The following is a 16,235-nucleotide window of genomic DNA, read 5'->3' on the forward strand; positions in this document are numbered from 1 at the left end:
GAAGAGTTTGTGCCTGGAAGTGTAAAAGAGATTGATTGTGACTTTTCAGAATAATCATGTCTGTTACTCCCCGACCTCTCCTCCAAGTTAGCCTCCACAGCACATTAAAGGCAAATGCTCTTGCCTAAGAGGACTTTTCAATCCCTGATAGAAAAATCTAGGTCTCCCTCGGATTGGCATCTGTTTGTTGGTTTATCCTCCAAGCTCTCTATGTGTTTGGGTTAAGTGGTACTGTGGGAAGTCTTATGCATCTCCTGTAATAGGGGTTGTTTCTTATTCACTAACATATAGCTTTTTCTTAGAACTGAATGTATGAGCCCAGTTAGGAAGCTCAGCCATATGTGCAGACAAATGTTCCTTGCATTGGATCAACCAAAAGTGAGCAACTGTCTCTGTTGAAAGACTACAGAAGATATGGATTGGCTCCAACCCCATGTTCATTCTCTGACATCCTCCCCAGACTGTCTCTGTCTCGTCTGTAGCTTCAACTTCTAACTTGATGGGCAAACAGATTCTAGCCAAGCTAAGTCTTGGGAAGTCAGCAAGGCTCCCCACTCTGGCTTATCAAGATCTTTCAAATGGCCTTAGATCTGGCCTTGCTAGTTGAGAGTTCTCTTTCTGGAAAGGTCGTGGAATCTAACCTCTCTCTATTAGGCCCAGAAGCAATTCAGTTATGTCTGGCAGTGGCAGTACAGATACAGCCTGGAGCAGCTAGTGTTAGAGTCAGGTTTTTTAAAAACAGTGCTTGCAAAAATGTGGAGCCCATGGGGGTCTAAATGACAACGTCCCTTGTTGCCTCTTGCTCTTTTTTTATCTGATGTTTCTTCTATGTTTGCCTCTGTAGATTTTTCTTTCTCTGAGTCTTACCCACCCTGGTCTTAAGAAAACGTGGCTCTTAAATTTTACTGTTTTTGTTTTGTAGTCAGTGTGTGATGCTAATTTCATGCTGTACTCCAGTTCGGACATCGCCTAGGCATACTCTTCAAGTAGTGTGATCCCAGAGTTACTCATGTCACAAATCAGATCACCAGAGAAAATGCAGTTTCTTTATCCTGACAAACTGGTCCAATCTTCCTCAAAAATTCCATCCACCAGGTAGCGAAGAATTTGATGCCTTTCAAGTGTGATTTGCTGTTGTAGTAAAGATGATATGTTGATGCTGCTGCTGCTGATGTGCTTCCTACCTTTTCCACACTTGTGTTTAAGAATTAGCTCTCCCGGCCTCTCATTGTACCTACAGTCTCACCTTAGCATGGATGTGAACACACCATTGGCCTATGTAACAGGACAGGAAGTGGGATCCAGCGTATCTTATTCCTTTAGGCTTGAGTAAATTGAGAGAACAGATTGAGCAGCCAGAAGGAAAAGCAAGAACAAGGGCTTCGATAACTGTGAACCAACTTCAAGCAGTATTCCATTTCACAGAGATCACAGAATCCTAAATCAGAGCAGAGAGGGAAGATGGAAACAATACGATTATCTTAATAATTATCTGGAGACAGGCGCTCGAGAGTCATCAGCACGGGGATGGTGGAGCTATCATGGGTGAGATTGCCAAAGGAGGCCACAGAGATTCACAAGGGTGTTGGGGGAGAACGAAATGTGTAGAACACTGATACTTTAGATGCAGCAAAGGATAAAAAGAAAAAACAGAGGCTGTGAGGTAATGCTGATAGTGACAGAGGCAGGAGGAAAACAGAAACAAAGAATAGAATCATACAAACTAAAGGAGGGGAGTATTTCTAGAAAAGAAGGCTCTATAGTGGCCAGTGCCACGGATCTCACCAGACAGGAGCTAAAGATTGTTCATTAAATGTCCCAATGAAGAGGTCATTAAATGGACAGTTTTCTGAGAGTTTAGAGATCAGAGATAGCATAGGGTGTTTTTGAAATGAATTGTAATACAATTCATTATAATACAGCTGTATTACAGTTCAGATAAATGGGATTTAATTACTAAAGAGCTTCTGCACAGCAAAAGAAACCATCAACAGAGTATGGACACCTACAGTATGGAAGACAATTTTTGCAAACTATGCATCTGACAAAGGGCTAATATCCAGAATCTATAAGGAACTTCAAAATATCAACAAGAAAAAAAAACAATAACCCAATTAAAAAGTGGGCAAAGGACATGAACAGGCACTTCTCAAAAGAGGACACACAAGCAGCCAACAAATATATGAAAAATGCTCTTCATCACTAATCATCAGAGAAATGCAAATTAAAATCACAATGAGGCACCATCTCACACAAATCAGAATAGGTATTATTGAAAAGTTAAAAAAAAAAAAAAAACAGATGTTGGTGAAATGAAGAGAGAAAAGGGAATGTGTATGTATTATTGGTGGAATTAAGTTTGTTCAACCCCTGTGAAGAACAGTATGGAGATTTCTCAAATAACTAAAAATAGAACTACCATTCAACCCAGCAATCCCACTTCTGGGTACCCAACCAAAGGTAAAGAAATTGTTTTATCAAAAAGACACCAGCCCTTGTATGTTTATTGCAGCACCATTCACAATAGCAAAGTCAGGGAATCAACCTAATTGCCCATCAGTGGTTCATTAGATAAAGAAAATGTGGTATGTATACACCATGGAATACTATGCAGCCATCAAAAAGAATGAGATCATGTCCTTCACAATAAGATGATTGGAGCTGGAGAGCCATTGTCCTAAGTAAAATAACTCAAAAACAGAAAATCAAATATCATGTGTTCTAACATATATGTGGAAGTTAAACAAATGGGTACTCAGGGAAACAAAGATAAAAATAATAGACACTGGGGATTCTAAAAGCAGGGAGATAGGAAGAGGGATACGGGTTGAAAAACTGCCTATTTTGTACTTGCTCACTGTTTAGGTGATGGGTTCACTAGAAGCCCAAACCTCAGCATTATGCAATATCCCCTTGCACAGACCTGCATATGTACCCTCTGAACCTAAAGAAACACGTCTTAATGAGTCTCAGTGGCTTCAAATCAAGGTATTGGCAGGACTGCACTCCTCCCTGGAAGCTCTATGAAAGAATCAATTTCATTGCCTTTCTCCAGTCTCTAGAAATACCTGAATTCCTTGGCTTGTGGCCTCGTTCCATCTTCAAAGCCAGAAATGTAACATCTTCAAATCTTCAAATCATCCTCTGACTCTGACACTCCAACCTCTCTCATTTCCTTTTTGGACCATTGCATTGGCTCAGTCTCACTGGGATAATCCAGGATCATCTCCCCATCTCAAAGTCAACTGACTAGCAACTTCTATCTGCAGCCTCAATCCTCCCTTGTTATAGAACATAACGTATTCACAGGTTTCAGGGATTGGGACAAACATTTAAATGGGAAAATTATTCTGCCTATCACATTCTCTGACTTGATTTTTTTAAACACTCAATTGTATTACGTTGGTGCAAAAACAATTGTGGTTTTGGTCATTTAAAGTCATGGCCAAAACTGCAATTACTTTTGCACCAATTTAGTAAATTTTAGAGTTCTGCTACATGTACTATGTAGTCAGAAATGATATTCGACATGGGTAACAGCCAATGTGCAGGAAAACCAATAGACCAATTTGCTGTTGTGGTAAAGATGATATGATGATGATAGCTGTAGTGCAGAGGCTGGGGGTTGGGGTACTGTTATTTGAGGCATTGAGGTTTCCTCATAATCGGTTGCGATCTCACGAGGAATTTGTGGGGGCTGAGAGGTGGGGCACTGAGAAAGATGTGGGTGGCCCAGCATATGCGGGAGATATTTGGGCAGCTAGAGGCAGAAGGTCTCTGTGAAATACTGTAGAAGTATATCAATATTTTAATAACTGATAAAACCCATACAATTGTATGCCAGCTAAACCTCGGGCCTAGTGGGTTTTTTGTTTGTTTGTTTTTGTATGCCTATAAAATGTGAATGCATGTGAAAAAGTCTGGAAGGAAATATCCTAAATTATTCATAGTAGTTGCCCATAAAAAAGGATATTGGTGTTGAAAATGATTATTAAAGGCACATGGGGTCTTCTCTTAACATTTTCATTTTTTTACAAAGAGGTTCTATGCGTATACTGTTGATGTTCTTAAATTTAAGACTGATAAATGTCTGAAGACATAAACACCAATAATAATAACAAATAGTAATTGTTATTACTAGAGAAGAGCCTAGAACTGCAGCAGGTGGATAGAGGTGAAAGAGGAATTGAAGGGTTAGCTCTGTAATCTGAATGACTTGAGTTTTCAAATGCTCAGGAGTCTTACATAATTTAGCAAATGAACTCTAAAATGTGTCAGTCTAAATCTGGTGTCAATTCTAGCACATAGGGAATTCATAATAGATTCAGTTTATTTGAGAATTTTGTACAGAATAAAGATGGCATTTTAGATCATTGAGGAAAGTATCGATTTCTCATTTAAAGTTCAGAAATTGCTGTATTTTCATTTAGAAAATAGATTTTTGAGTTCTCACAGAAATAAATTCTAAGTATAGTTAAGGAACTAAACATAAAAGCAAAATCATATAAAAGTAAAAAGTGTTTATTATTTCCAGATAGTAATGGCCTAAAACATGACCCAAAAAAAATGTACAGGCAGAGAGTCTGGCTACATTAACATGTAAAATTCACTTATATAGGAAGAGATACCATAAAGATGTTAAAATGCAAACAAAGACGGAAAAAATATTTGAAACACATTTAAACATAAAGAACTAGCCACCAAAAAATATAGAACTCCTACAATCCAAAAGACAAAATAGCAAAGGACCCAGACAAAATGCAAATGGCCAACGTTACAAATAAAAAGATGTTCCATTTCTCTTGCAATTCAGGAGATACAATTTAAAATAGCATTTGGTTTTCCCCTCTCAAACTGGTAAAATAAAAGAGACCATTCATAGCAACTATTGGCAAGCTTGTAAGACAACTGGTTCTTACGTGGTATTACCATCCGTTTAGCCATCGGAAGGCAATCAAGTAATAGCTATTACAGAGTGAGATATAATTTCATCCTACTTAAATTAAAAAATAGATAAGATTCTCTCTCCATAGGTGCAATTGCATGATGAAACTGTTCTGGAATGTGTCTACAAGGAGCACACCCAAATGCTAAGGGCAGTTACCTCCCAGGTAAGTGGAACTGAATTAGGTCACAGGGCTTGGGAGGAGATGCTGGAGAACTGAGAGTGGACTTAGCTTTCCTTTGCTGTTTGAATTTTTACAGTGAGAATAGAATCCATATGTTTCTCATGAAGTAAAAAGAACAAAATCCCTATTAAATTGACTATGACTATTAAACTGTAAATTACAGTTACTATATTGATGGAGGCTTGAGAAGAGAGCAAGCTATGTGAATCCTCAGACCCAAAAGCTTGGGTTCCAGGCCTGGCTCTGTGGCTTTCCAGGAGACCTTGAGAAAACCATTTAGCAACACTGAATGTTAATTTCTTCATCTCCAAAAAACAGAAATTTCATCACGGCCACATTATCCTTTAGGGTTGCTCTGAGAACTGAATGCATTAAATTACACAAAGGCATTTTACAGTTTATAAAGTGCTATTTCAGTATCAGTTAAAACTGTTACTAATTATGCAGATAATTGTCAATTAACATCGAGTTGTTGGTAAATATTTAAATAGCCAAATTTCAGACTATTATAAAATCTACTTAGAGTAGATGATGAATCTGATCGACGATCTCTTCTGAACCTCTCTCTTTCCCTGCCTTCTTTCTTCCCTTTATTCTTCTTTCCTTCATGCCGCCTATTTTTTCTATTTTAATGTTCTACTAAGTTTAAAATTCAAATTGTATATGTTATTTTAAAACACAGATTAATATAATAAAGACTCTTGTTAATACCACTCAAACTTAACAACTGCTGATACTTTTAGTTACTTTTAAAAAATCAAAGAAGGAAGGGAGGGAGGGAGGAAGGAAGGAAGAAAGGACGGAAGGGAGGGAGGGAGGGAAGGAGGAAAGGAGGGAGGGGGATGGAGGAAAGAAGGGAGGGAGGGAGGAAAGAAGGGAGGGAGGGATGGAGGAAAGGAGGGAGGGAGGAAGGGAGGGAGGAAAGGAGGGAGGGATGGAGGAAAGAAGGGAGGGAGGAAGGGAGGGAGGGAGGAAAGGAGGGAGGGAGGGATGGAAGAAAGAAGGGAGGGAGAGAGAGAATTCACTTTTGAGCACTAACTTTTGTCCCTTTCCCATTACCCCTTCCTCATGCACCTGCTATCCTGAATTTGGTTTATAAACTCTAGTACTGCTTAAAAATATATAATTGCATTACATATATGTGTTTCTTCACTCTCTATGGGCATCAGTATTGTTCTTTGTGTTTTTTAAAATTTGTACATAAATTACAAATTATAGCTTCAAGGTCTTTTTTTTTTTCCATGTGTAACTTTTTAGGTGAGAAGTTTGGGAATAAAGGAGAACAGACATTTATTGATCCCCTATTATGTGGTAAGCACTTTCCATATAGTATTTCAAAATGCAAGGTAACCAAAGACAATCGCTTTCATCTCTTCCTTGTCCAGATTATGAACTTAGCTGAAAAGTTTAGGTGATTCCAAGCTCTTCATCTCTCCCAGTGAACACTGAACCAAGCCACCATCTCTCCCCTACATGCCTGCAGCAGGACCTAACTGCTTTGCCTGCATCCCCCGTACCTCCTATAGTCTGTTCCCCACATGGAAGCCAGAATGACATTTTGTCACCTCTTTTCAAGGCCCCCTAGTAGCGTCATATCTTGCTTAGAGTTAAGAAAATGTGGCACATATACACCATGGAATACTATGCAGCCATAAAAAAGGATGAGTTCATGTCCTTTGCATGGATATGGATGAAGCTGGAAACCATCATCCTCAGCAAACTAACACAAGAACAGAAAACTGAACACTGCATGTTCTCACTCATAAGTGGGAGTTGAACAATGAGAACACGTGGACACAGGGAGGGGAATATCACACACGAGGGCCTGTTAGGGAGTGATAGCAGGGGGTGGGGGGATTGAGGAGGGATAACATTAGGAGAAATACCTAATATAGGTGGTGGGGGATGGATGCAGCAAACCACCATGGCATGTGTATACCTACGTAACAAACCTGCACAACCTGCACATGTACCCCAGAACTTAAAGTATAATTAAAAATAAAAATAAAAAGAATCCTTACAGTGGCTGCAAAGGCCCTGCCACTGTTACCTCTCCAGATTACCTCCTTCCTCCTTCACTCCAGCTCTGCCACACAGGCCTCTGTGCTCTTCCTGGGAGCGCCAGGCATGCGCCTGTCCAGAACCTTGCAAAGGGGCAGCCAGCTGTTTTCTCTGCCTGAACCCTCTGCCCTAAGAGACCCTCAAGCCACACCCTTCCTTTCTTCAAGTCTTTTCTCAAGTGCTACCTTCTCAGGAAGGTTTACCATAGCAACTAGCTGATTTCTCAAACTCTGTGTATCTCTCCTTAGTCATTGTCACTTTATGAAATACTGTATTCACTTATTTTGCTAGTCTGTCTTTCTCCAAGAAGAAGTAAGTTCCCTGAAGTCAGGGATTTTTTTTTTTTTTTTTAATTTTAGCTCAGTGACGTGGCCCCAGTACCTCAAATAGGGACGGGCCCATAATTAGTGCTTAGAAACTATTTATTGAATGACTCTTCAAAATCTATTTAACCATTAAGGAATAAGTGTAGACTTGAAACTAGTATCCAACACCAAATAGTGGGTGCTTTCATGCCAAATAGCCTTCCAAGAGAAGCTGAAAAGAATCATGGTCCATACATGGGACTTATTGCTGGAAATCTGTGAGAATAACTAACATCCTCCACAGCAGCTGTAATGATTACACTTCTGTGGAACCCAGTGGTTCTACTCCTGCCAGGGGGAGGTTGGTGGGGATAAAATCAGAATTTTGTTCCCCATCAGTATTTGAACCTGGAAGATAGACCCTACCATCAGATAAACAGACACCTGCCCTTTAAACCATGAGACAGAAAACCCAATGGACTCATTTTCATATCCCTTAAAAAGACCTTATATTTTCCTGACTTAATCCAAACTTTTTCTTGCCTGGACATAAACTCAAACAAGGGATCATTAGAAGAGTACCTAGACATCAGGAAAAGATACCAAGTTGGAAAACCAAATAGCTGAATGTTTGGAAATAGCTTTGATGTCTTCAAGTTTGAAGGACTTAAACAGTTATTAGTCACATAGCATAGAGTTATTTGGGAGTATCCTTTTTTTTGGTTTGAAGTCTCTCTTTTTTCTAAATCATGTACACTCCTTATTTTCAGGGTCATTCTTCTTCTTCTGCAGTGAGCTCCCCTTTGGCTGAAAGTTGATAGAGCAGGTTCTGCAGATCCATAAAAGCAGGGTGAGAATTCCCCTGGCATCCAACCACGTTCCTCAAGAGAAAATAGGACTAATCTGTTGAAAATCCCAGAAACCAACCACTGAATTATTTTCTCCAAGGCCATTACACATTTATACATCTACCACCGACTACTATATTTCATTTCTTTTGTTCCTTTGATATATCAAGTTGTGACAAATGCAAGTGGAAACTTTCCAGGAAAAATAAGTTTATCTGCCCAAGACCCTATGGCATCCCATGGCAATTTATTATTTTTCAATGCAATTTACTGCTAGTTGGCCGTTGTCCTAGTTTAATTTTCTGCTGTTTGTTTACTGAACAGGGAAACACATAATACAAAGCATAATAAAAGGCAGATTGAGTTAATTAAATGTGGAACCAGGAAACTTTAACTCTGCCTTTTGAACAGTTTTCTCATTACATCTCCTTGAGAAAATGTCATTTTTAGCTGAAATTTATTTTGACATCTGCAATACATTTTTTCACTGGGGTCACATTTTCTTTCCTACCACCGCAGGAAGGGAGTTGACATTAGTTCACACTCATTTGTTTGGAAGAGAGGAGGAGATGAGTAGCATTGAGATACCCAAAACATTTAAACCAACTCGATGTTCTTCTGGGGCAAGAAGAGATGGTGCTGTCATCTTCTTTCAGCAAAGCTGTGGTAGATATAATAACCAGGGCACATCAGGAGGGATTAGAGAATAGACTCTGTAATTAGGTTGCTACATTTCAAGACATCTTTAGAAAGTCTTTGATGCCAGTCCTGTGATTACAGTGATTTTTGTAAAAAGAATATCAGCTTCTTGAAAGAAACAACAAAATCCAAACCTGTAAGAGATTGCTTCTGGGGGCTGGGCAAGGAATTCAGAAACTTATAAAAATTTAGTGAACTTTCTTGAGTCACATTTGTCATGTGTATATAAAATATATTTCAGTCTATAACTTCAAAGGGCTTAAGAACTTCTGATGGAAAATTTGAGTAAACTTCTGTTCATCTTATGGGATTTAATCACATATACTAAATTAAAGTATATACTATTTTATACCAGTCCCCATTGCTGGATTTTAATATGTCCTAGGATTAGAGGTATAATTTTCAAGGAGAACCTTTCGTGAATTTCTAAGTAACTCTCAGTCATAATATGTAGACGTCCCATTCAAAGACAAAGAAAAATTTTTTGGTCATTATTTTACTAATCAACTAATTTTATAGGGGGAGGAGTTAGTTTTATACAAATCAGTTCCTCAAAGTATTATACATGTTCTCCAAGATAGAAGAGGAATTAGTGTTTAATTTTGAATGAAAATTATAATTTTTGTCCCAACTAGTAAGCAATATTTTAAAATAACTTTTGGAAATTTCTTGTTTACTGTTTATTATTTATACACACTTGTATCAGTTTTTACATGTTTCTTATTCCAAAGTAATACATGTTTATTATAGAAAACTGTGGGAAAATAGAAAAGCATTTAGAAGAAAAGTAAGTTTACCTTTGGTCTCCCATAGCCATAGGGGTAATTACTGTTTGGCTTTTGCTGGATATTTGACAATAATTTTGTAGGTTCACATACAGTATTTTATTTTTGTTATATCCATTTTAGATTTAATTTATGTTAATTTAATTACACCTACAATTGATATTTAAAATCTCAAACAAAGCGAAGTTGCTATTCCTTTTCCTGCATTCTTCCTCCCGTTTCAACCCAGACCTGGCCTCAGTTCCACAATTTCATTAGAAAATAACCGGTAATATTAACTTCAGGTGCACGTTTCCAGATGTTTTTACAAATAGTTACAAACTCATATGCACATGTAGAAATGATATTTTATCTTACTGGCTTTTAAGCACAATTAGCATCAAAAGACATTATATGTACAATTCTTCACCTTTTTTAACCTAAAATTATGTCACAAATATTTTTCCATGTCAGCCCCCGGAGTTCCATTGTCTTTTATTAGCTGCATAATATTCTGCTGCATCAATTCATAAACTATTTAACTATCTTCATATAGACAGAAATTCAACTTGTTACCAATTGCTTCTACTCTGTAAATCTGTGGGCTCAGGTCTTTAAGGTAAATGTGAGTATTTCTCTGGGATAAATAGCATGTAGACTTGCTAGGTGTAATAATAATCAACAAATCAGAAGCACTTAACAATGTTTAGGTATCGCTGAAAATTCGGAAATCAGAAATAGAAGAAGACAGAGCTGCTCATCTTAACCAAGCAGTGTCTACATTTATTACTTTGAAAGCAAATCTTGTTAAGTTGCTTAGAAAGCTTTTATGGCTGTGTTGTTTAATACCTTTTGGAACTTTGATTAATTTTCACGTTAGACAGTTTTAGGATTGTAATTAATGATCTTAACATTTTCAAACCTTAATTTAAAATGATATCAATAAAAATGGTAGACTAAGGACTTCCAAAAATTATCTTTTCCATGAAAGCCATTAACAACGCTTGCAAAGTTGTCAGAATCAACTGTTTCACAACGTTGGGAATTAACCAAAGACTTCTAGTAATGCAGGGAGTATTTATTCAAGAAAAAATGGCTGAATCTTGGTAAGAACAGCAAGCTTTATGGAGCTGTAGCTATTTCTATTTCCATAGCTGCTCCACATGTTTGCAGTAGTCACCAGACTCCAACCACGGTGAAAACCAACCTTCCAGCAGCCACTAGAAAGTGCAGATCAGGTAGAAACTCCTTAAAAGACCCATCTCCTGCCTGCTGGTTTTCTAGAAGACCCCCTTTGAAAAGGACTGTCTTTATTTGACTTGACTTAGAGCCATTCCAGTGTGAACAGCCTTTTGTCTGGAGACATTTGTTGAAAATAATCAGAGATAATTTTTTTTTTTTTTTGAGATGGAGTTTCGCTTTTGTTACCCAGGCTGGAGTGCAATGGTGTGATCTCGGCTCACCGCAACCTCTGCCTCCTGGGTTCAAGCAATGCTCCTGCCTCAGCCTCCCAAATAGCTGGGACTACAGGCACGCACCACCACGCCCAGTTAATTTTTGTATTTTTAGTAGAGACGGGGTTTCACTTTGTTGACCAGGATGGTCTCGATCTCTTGACCTTGTGATCCACCTGCCTCGGCCTCCCAAAGTGCTGGGATTATAGGCATGAGAGAGACAATTTTTTAAATATCATGACTGGCAGAGGCAGCAGTACCACTTGGGGCACAAAAAAGCTTAAAAGAAAAATCCAAGGGGGCCGGGCGCGGTGGCTCAAGCCTGTAATCCCAGCACTTTGGGAGGCCGAGGCGGGTGGATCACGAGGTCAAGAGATCGAGACCATCCTGGTCAACATGGTGAAACCCCGTCTCTACTAAAAATACAAAAAATTAGCTGGGCATGGTGGCGCGTGCCTGTAATCCCAGCTACTCAGGAGGCTGAGGCAGGAGAATTGCCTGAACCCAGGAGGCGGAGGTTGCGGTGAGCCGAGATCGCGCCATTGCACTCCAGCCTGGGTAATAAGAGCGAAACTCCGTCTCAAAAAAAAAAAAAAAGAAAAATCCAAGGAATAAATGTCTCGAGGGGATTTCGAACAGCTCCATCATGTTGCTAGGAGTCAGGAAGGCTACACGCATACATAGGATTGTAAACCTACTAGGGTAGTGAACACGGTGAGGAAAGAATACGCTCAGAAAAGATTGTATACCTACCTAGGGCTGTGGGAAGGCCCTAAGATTTCACCTCTGGCTGACCTTGAGGCCCTGCGCAAGCAGGAAGTGAAAGCGAAGACAGAGTTGAAAACCATACCCCAATACGCACAGAAGACCCAACAACAAACACAGGGAGACTTATTGGTTACAAGCGCTTCAGCAAATCTTCGTTCAATCATTAGCTAACCACTAAGCCAGCAAGCAAGACTTCAGTGGCAATGCATGACAAAGCATATAGATTCTACAGAATTACTTTGGAAAAGTTATTAAACAAACAACCAATAACAATAGTCATAATAACAAGCCCTGGGGAAAGGATTTGCAAGGTGTATTAGTAGGGGTTATCCAGAAAAACAGAACCAGTGGATGTATGTAAATAAATAAGGTGAGATTCGTTATGAAAATGGGCACACGTAATTATTAAGCCTGGGAAACAAAGTGAAACTCCATTCCCTCCAAAAAAGAAAAAGAAAGGTGGGGGAGAGAGGAAAAAAAGAGAGAAAGAGAAAGAGAGAGGGAGGGAAGGAGGGAGAGAGGAAAGAAGGAAGGGAGGAAGTGAGGGAAGAAGGGAAGAAATCAAAAGGTCTGGCCATGCTCGAATCGCATTGCCTCATGGCAGCCACCAGCAACAGTTAAATTAAGAAATCAAGTTGTGCCTTTTTGGAGAGGACATGCTCTTGCCAGTTTACCAAGGACCCCATGCTCTTGAATTGTATCAGACTTGGCCCACCTCATTCACGCACAAGTAAGCCTTGCCCCTGCAGTCATTTGACTTCCTGACCCTAAGCCCAACTACAAATATTTCTGTGTGTATGAGGAGGCCGAATAGCATGTACCTCTCATTATTCCACTCACCATCTCTGTAACAATCTTTACACAAGGCTGCTGTTTCTCATTATGGAGATAAGAGGGGAGTATATATACCTTCTAGAATGAAGGTCATTCTCAAAGATTACCAAGGGAGTCATCCTGAAGGAGACGGAAAAAAGACTCTAGGCTCCATAGTGGTAAGCAGTAACCTTCACCACCTGCCGAGATATAAGAGGCCTTAAATTGACCTCAGGGATCCAGAAACACTGTTGTCCTTAAGAGTGCAAGGAAAATTGCATGCTCTACCCTTACAGCCTTTATACAGGTGAACATCATAGGCGTTGGATGGGGTGAGTGAGGATAATAAGAGGGAAAGTCTTAATCACTCTGGCTTAGCAGTGGTGAAGCTGAGTGTTTACTATGAGATTATCAAAATGCCCTACAGCCAAAGTCCTAGAAGAATAAATCTAGGCTTTAAAAAGCTGAGTTTATTACTCATTGCATGAGAGAGGGAACATATGCAACAGAAAACTGTGGGTTATCTCAGCAAGAGAATATTAGAAAGAACCTATTATAGGATTTGAGCTTTGGTCAAGTGATTTGGAGAATGATCTAAAGAAGTGGGTGTTTTTTCTAGCTTGGATGCTGGCAGAAAGGAGGGTAATTGTACAATCTGTGTATTTTGCAAATGTCACAGTGACCTTGTTTGTCTATGCTAAGAAAAAATTATAAAGTGGACTTGCTTTGTTTTATTTTATTATGACTTCACAGTAACGTTGTCTGAAGTTGGTAGTTTGTGATATATGAGACAGGAGAACAAAATGACCTAGCTATGAGCGTCAGATTGGCTTGTAATCATATTAAGGTCCATCTGTCAACATCAGGTCAGTCCCAGATGTCAAGGGCTCCTTTCCTACCTCATCCCTCAATTCCTCAGCCCTAGCAGAGTCACTTCTCTGAACATCATTCTTCAGTTAGCGAAGCAAGGGCTGATACATAGCAATTAACTTGGTTTGTTAAAATTCTAGTGTTAGCTTTGCCAATACTCCACCAAACTAGAATAAGAAAGCAAGGATCTCAATTTAGGATGGACAGAGGATTGAACACAATCATGGGTGCAGGGACTTTGAAAGATAGAAAAAAAATGTACCTCACTTTTGAGCAGTGCCTTACAGGGTCCAAAATGCTATCGTAGATAAGATATTAATTGGCCTTCTGGTAAAACAAACATTAGTATTTTCACATGTGTTTATTTCAGTAAGTCTTCGGATGTGTCTTGTTTAGGACTTAGCAACATGCTAGAGGAACAAAGGCTGACCTCCCTACCTATACATTTAGCTCAAGCAGAGGAAGGAAGCTGGCAAGACAAGGGTTTCTCCTAAGAAAGTTGGGCTTCTTTGTGGGGTTACATCTTCAAGAAACTTATTCATTTCCTTACAGTTCCTACCCCCGTCACATCAAGTGACCAGCAATCCACTCTAGAATCACTGCTATTGCTAACAGCAGACACTATTTTCCAAAGAACAGGGGACATTCTGGGGGGAACTTCCATTACACAGACAAATGCCAATGCCAGAAACATTTGCAGAGTCTGGCTTCCCAGAATAGTTTACACTGACTGCTCCAGCTCTGCATGCCTCTACCAAAGTCTGGCCATTGATTTGGGAAGTGTTGGGTGGGGACAGGAAGCAGGGTGGGGAGGATATGTAGGATGAGGCCATGCAAAATACCCAACGTTTGGATAATGCAAGATTTCCTGCCTGCAAAATATGAACTCTTATCAGCAGGGAACCCCACTTCTCTTTAATATTTTTAGAAATACATTTAATTAATAAAAATTGTCAGTAATTGTTGTATTCAGCAGGGATGTAAGGCTTCAGAACATCGCTGAATCCCTCAGCCTCCCAGGGATCACCCCAGGCAATCCTGTAAGATTGGGGAATGGTGCTTTTCACCAGATGACTGGGCTGGCCTCTGTCCATTGTTCTGATCTCGGTTTCTTAGGAAGAAAGAAGAATGTGGGCTCTGTTGTCAGGTGATATTTTGTTCAAGGCTGATCTGAGTCACTTAACCTGTTGAAGACATTGAAAATGACATTAAGGTCGCTACGCCTCAGATTTCCCTCATCTATGAAATAGAGAGAGCAACACACCTACCTCACCGGGCTTCTCTTGGACAGGTTAAATGAAATGATGCGTAGTTCAGGGTTGATCATCACATGTTCAGTGTAGGTCACTCTTGGTATCTGCCTGTGAGTCCCACAGCACCTGATCTCTTCTTTATTCCACACTTTTGATGAACACACCATTCAACTTAGGCCAAAAATCCATCTTGCTATGTTAAAACCTCCATTTCTTTTTCTGAAGGCTATTTTCTTTTGAAACTCTCTTACATTCTGGGAAGTGTTCTATCCATAAGCACATGAGTTCACGCCTCGCATAAGATTCACTTTCAGAGGTGTGATAACTGCTGAAGTAGACAGAGTGCCTGGGTGGGAGGGGGGACTGCCAGAAGAGAGGGAGGAGACCAGGTAGGGTAAGTAAAGGTGCCATTTTTGTCTACTTTTCCATTTTGACCTGGGTAGACACAGACATCTAAGCCCAGTAATCACTCTGGACAGGTGATTTGCTGTCCCATCTTTATTTCTGAAATTATTTTTGTTTTCAGCAGTGAAAGCAACCATGTTTATCATACATTCTGTTATAAATCTCAAAAATTGAGAATTATGATCAATTGTGAAATCTCTAAAGAGTCTAAGCTTAGGCTGGGGACAGAGGCTCATGCCTGGAATTCCAGCACTTTGGTAAGCCAAGGTGGGTGGATCACCTGAGGTCAGGAGTTCAAGACCAGCCTGGCCAACATGGTGAAACCTCATCTCTACTAAAAATACAAAAATTAGCAGGCGTGGTGGTGCGCACCTGTAGTCCCAGCTAGTAGGTAGGCTGAGGCCGGAGAATCACTTGAACCTGGGGGGCAAAGGTGGCTGTGAGTGGAGATCGCACTATTGCACTCTAGCCTGGGTGACAGGAGTGAAACTCCATCTCAAAAAAAAAAAACCTCAGGCTTTTAGCCCCCAGAAAAATGTGGGATTTCTTTTTAACATCATGATCAAAATTTTAAACTCTGATCAAAATTGAGCTTTGATGACTGAAGAGACCATCTAGCTTATCCACTTGATATTTTCTTTTCTCAGTCCGGGTTATACTTGAAGAACCATTTTCTAAGGCTTTGAGTTCACTTTCAGATTCTGCAGAAATGATTCTTCTTTCACTCCCACAGACATTCTCTGCCTTCCCAGAAAAAGGATCTCCCTGGATCTTAAGCTCTAGCTGATCCAGAGACACTTCTGTATACATTGTGCCAAACTGTCTCTAGCTGACCTGCCTTTAATCAATTGGTAATTACCTCCCAG

The 16,235-nt window shown here is 39.7% G+C and overlaps 1 long non-coding RNA gene across 1 annotated transcript in view; it reads right to left on the reverse strand.

The window, feature by feature from the left end:
• Positions 1-16,235, reverse strand: part of LOC105717700 (uncharacterized) — a 118,320-nt gene that overhangs the window by 47,954 nt on the left and 54,131 nt on the right. The window lies entirely within an intron of this gene.

This window comes from Aotus nancymaae, unplaced genomic scaffold (genome assembly GCF_030222135.1).
Source record: "Aotus nancymaae isolate 86718 unplaced genomic scaffold, 86718_ANA_hifiasm-v0.15.2.pri h1tg000018l, whole genome shotgun sequence".
NCBI lineage: Eukaryota > Metazoa > Chordata > Mammalia > Primates > Aotidae > Aotus > Aotus nancymaae.